Source organism: Macrobrachium rosenbergii, chromosome 55 (genome assembly GCF_040412425.1).
Source record: "Macrobrachium rosenbergii isolate ZJJX-2024 chromosome 55, ASM4041242v1, whole genome shotgun sequence".
NCBI classification, from domain to species: Eukaryota; Metazoa; Arthropoda; class Malacostraca; order Decapoda; family Palaemonidae; genus Macrobrachium; species Macrobrachium rosenbergii.
Genome location: NC_089795.1, coordinates 91,361,730 through 91,366,220, shown reverse-complemented (window position 1 = coordinate 91,366,220; position 4,491 = coordinate 91,361,730). Strand labels below are relative to the sequence as shown.

Below are 4,491 nucleotides of genomic sequence, written 5' to 3'. Positions count from 1 at the left end.
TCAACTATTGTGGGCGATGATGGATCTGACAGCCTGATGAGTGGAGCTCTGTGGCCGCCATCATACCACTCCTGTATTGCGGCTTTCCCGCCCACGGCCCCCCTCCCACCCCCCACCCCCAGAGAGGTTCTCCTCGTGTGAGGATTTTGAGGGGAAAGGATTGAGGTACTTTCTCTCTCTCTCTCTCTCTCTCTCTCTCTCTCTCTCTCTCTCTCTCTCTCTCTCTCTCTTGCCTTTTGCTTTTAGGAAGTTTTCATTATTTTTTTTATTATTCAAATTTCATTTATAATTTTTTAAAATGTATAATAATAAAACGAATCATGGAGTTATTTCCTTCCTTCTCAAATAGAATCAAGAAAGAGAGAGAGAGAGAGAGAGAGAGAGAGAGAGAGAGAGAGAGAGAGAGAGAGAGAGAGAGAGAGAGTTTCATTTTTATTTTTTATACAAATTATCTTTAAAATTTTCACCCAAAATGAACGACTCAAAGTAAATCATGAAACGAAAACATTGATTTATATACCCTTCCCTCCCAAATAGAAGAGAGAGAGAGAGAGAGAGAGAGAGAGAGAGAGAGAGAGAGAGAGCGTTTTGATATATTGGTGTCGCAATGAACCCCCCTCCCCACTCCCCCTCCCCAAAAGCTCCATTAAAACAAGATAAAAAATTGCCAACATCTAAGTCAGCAAGTTGGAAAAAGAGAGTTAGTGCCAATGCCTCAGTCAGTGTGCGGCTTGCCGCCGTTGGGAGAGGGTGTGTACGCCTCGCGTCCCTGTGAACCCTCCTTGGACCATTCCGCGTGACGATAAAATTGTGCCGAACATTTTTTTTATTATTTATATTATTATTTCTCCTGAACGGGAAACGTAATTTGTTATTTATCAAAGGAGAAATGGACTGATTTTGAAGGTAAGTGTTAGTTCGTAAGGCATTTTCAGTTGTGGCAGTTGCAACGTATTTCCAGTGCTGTAAAATTTCCGTTTTGGGATCTATGAATTAGGAAGGGTTTGACGAGCTATTAGTGAGAGAAAAATAAGATAAAGCAAATGAGATAGCCCTGGATGTGTCAGAAATCAGATCACCAAAAGTAATTCTATTTGATTAAAAAATATGCATAAAAGAAATATTACTATTATTATTATTATTATTATTATTATTATTATTATTATTATTATTATTATTATTATTATTATTATTGCACCAACTGACTGACATGCCACGCTTCTACCGGTCACGTGGTCCTCAATCACTCAACCGACCGTCGATGATTGATTGCGTTGTATCGATCAGCGCAGTACTTGTAATCGATAATGATATTTTCTCAATCACGTCATGAATGTCTTGGAACCTGAAAGTTTCAGTGATATCTTAATTTGTCTTTAGTATCTTTGGTCGATGATATTTTTTTAAGAAGAAAAAAAAAATGGTTTTCATTTCTCCGAAGGCTACTGAATGATTGATTGGTTGATATTCACCTTGCGACGCGACATAATCGAATGGTATTGTATTTTCGAAGGTATTGATGTATTATGAGTTTTGTGATTGAATGGGTGGTTAATTTCTCTCTGGCGTAGATTTACAATAGACCGATTTACGTCATTGCATTGCAATATAAAATTGTCGTAAATAAATGTTTCAGTGATTGGTAAATCTGTATTTCTCCAAAATAAAATTACCAATATGAAATCAATAATCATTTGATAACGCTTGAATATTATTAAAATCAAGACCTAACTATTGGAAAAGTTTACACCAAATCTGTTTTAAAGATTTTGGTATAGCATAAAAAAAATGTTATCACATGTTAAGTTAATAATCATTTGAAAACTTAAATAGAAAAAAAAAAAAAATAAGCACCGAACTCTTTGGTAAGTTTACACCAAAACTGTCACTCCTGACGGACAAAAAAATGGTTTCTCCCGATGGCCATGAGAGCTACTATGGGGGATGGCGCCCGGGTCCTGAGGACCTCTGAAAACAAACTTGGAAGTTGTAGTTGAAATGATAATTTATTATTATTATTATTATTATTATTATTATTATTATTATTATTATTATTATTATTATTATTATAGTTTTAGTCACTACAGCAGAAGATGATTTTATTTCAAGTTATTAAGATTTAAAACTCAGTATATACGCATATATATTTTATATATGTGTATATGTATATATATATATATATATATATATATATATATATATATATATATATAATTTCTTTATTAACCACTTCACCCTCTCACATTACCCCTCTTTACCGGAGCAAAACGAATTAAATCTAAGCAAAATCACAAACCGCATAATTCTCCATCAATGTCAAGAATATTATGTCTTCATTCCAGATGGTGTTTTTAGGGTAATATCAGTTTTATGTAAATATAATTAAATATATTTTTTAAATTTAAGATTTGGCTTTTCAAATCCAATGAAATAATACAATCTTATAAATTATCAGATAATTGAAGTTATTAGAATTATTATATACTTCATTAACAAGTGGTTAAAAGTAGATTACCAATGGCGATGTTTATGGTAAGTATGTGGAAAGTGGCAGTTTGCCAATATATATATATATATATATATATATATATATATATATATATATATATATATATATATATATATATATATATATATATATATATATATATATATGCGCGTGTGTGTGTAAGTGGTACACGAATTTGCTTGCGTGTCTATTTGCCAACGCATGAAACCATATTCATATAAACCCTTCATTGAGTGTCAGAGAAAACCTCAACATCAAATGCATTCGAAAGTAAAACTGCAGAGATTAAAAAGCTTTCGTCACGAGCATATTCAAAGAAGAGTCAAATAACTGGATTGCAGAAGTATAATTATACGTAACCCCTTGCCTCCGCCTTCAAAGAAAATCCTCCTCACAATCCCATCTCTTAATTTATTATTTGAAAGGATTTCACAGGGATTAGTAATCCCGCATTATCCCATTTGGCCTGAAAACTGCCGCAGTTCTACACCAGATATTCACGATGGAGCAGCTTTCAATTAAAACGCACGGAACGAGGTGTGCATACCATCCTTCTCAGGGATTTAAACCGAGAAGAAGATTTCGGTCGTACCGGGTCATAAATTTAGGAGGGAGGGGCGACTATTGCTCTAATCTTACGAGGTAATCCTTCGAGATGATTACACGACTGACAGACAACAACCTTCTTTTCCCCTCCCCCCACCAGCAGTATGTCTTTCCCAGCTCGTGTCTCAGGTAACACTGAGTGACGATCATTTCCCTGATGGTTTAAATAACCAGACAGCCTCCTTTTCCTACCCCCAGCAGCAGTACACGTTCTCACTCCCATGTCTCAGGCAACACTGAGTGACAATCTTTCCCCCTACGTTTTAAATACACAGACAGCCAGCCTCCTTTTCCTACCCCAGCAGTAGTCTGCGTTCTCACTCCTATGCCTCAGGTAACACTGAGAGACATTCATTCCCCCGATGTTTTAAATACGCAGACACCCTCCTTTTCCTATCCCCAACAGCAGAATGTGTTCTCTCTCCTAAGTCTCAGGTAACACTGAGTAACAATCTTTCCCGGGTTCCCCCTACGTTTTAAATACACAGACAGCCTCCTTTCCCTACCCACAGCAGTAGTCAGTGTTCTCTCCCCTAAGTCCCAGGTAACACTGAGTGACAATCATTCCCCCTACGTTTTAAATACCCCGACAGCCTCCTTTTCCTACACCCAGCAGCAGTATGTGTTCTCTCCCATGCTTCAGGTAACACTGAGTGACAATCTTCCCCCCTTACGTTTTAAATACACAGACAGCCTCTTTTTCCTATCCCGCCAGCAGTGAGTGTTCTCTATCTTAAGTCTCAGGTAACGCTGAGTGACAATCATTCCCCCAATGTCTTAAATACCCAGACAACCTCCTTTTCCTACCCCCGGCAGCAGTAACCGTTCTCTCCCATGTCTCAGGTAACACTGAGTGACAATCTTTCCCCCTACGTTTTAAATACCCCGACAGCCTGCTTTGAACTTTCCTTACACCCCGCAGCAGTCTATGTTCTGTACCCTAAGTCTCAGGTAACACTGAGTGACAATCATTTCCCCGTCCCCCATGTTTTAAATACGCAGAAAATCATGTTTTCCTTTCCGCAGTATGTCCCGTCCCTTGTCAGTGTCAGGTAACACTGAGTGACAATCCTTCCAGGGACGTTTTAAATACATTACGCAGCAATTAATCTCGTATTTTTTTTTTATTCCCCTGCTGGAGTTATGACGAGGTTTCCATCACGAGATTTTAACTTGGCTATAATGCGTTTTGAGTGAGTGATATTTTATAGTCTTATTGCTCTTGTTTTTGTCTTTTTTTTTTTTTTTGTCATAATGCGGTATTATTCGCATTGCTTTTGGTCACAGTCTTCCAGTTTTTTTTTTTTTTTTTGTTAATAAAATTCAGGTTAATTTGAGGGGTATAGTTCTCATCTTCCGTGGGATTATTACGGGCA

The 4,491-nt window shown here is 37.0% G+C and overlaps 1 protein-coding gene across 1 annotated transcript in view; it reads left to right on the top strand.

Moving 5' to 3' along the window:
- The first annotated feature begins 735 nt into the window (after window positions 1-735).
- Window positions 736-4,491, top strand: part of LOC136835652 (uncharacterized) — an 18,303-nt gene continuing 14,547 nt past the window's right edge. Inside the window, 1 exon segment of the mRNA XM_067099467.1 lies at window positions 736-906. The gene's annotated coding sequence lies outside the window, so the exon portion shown is untranslated.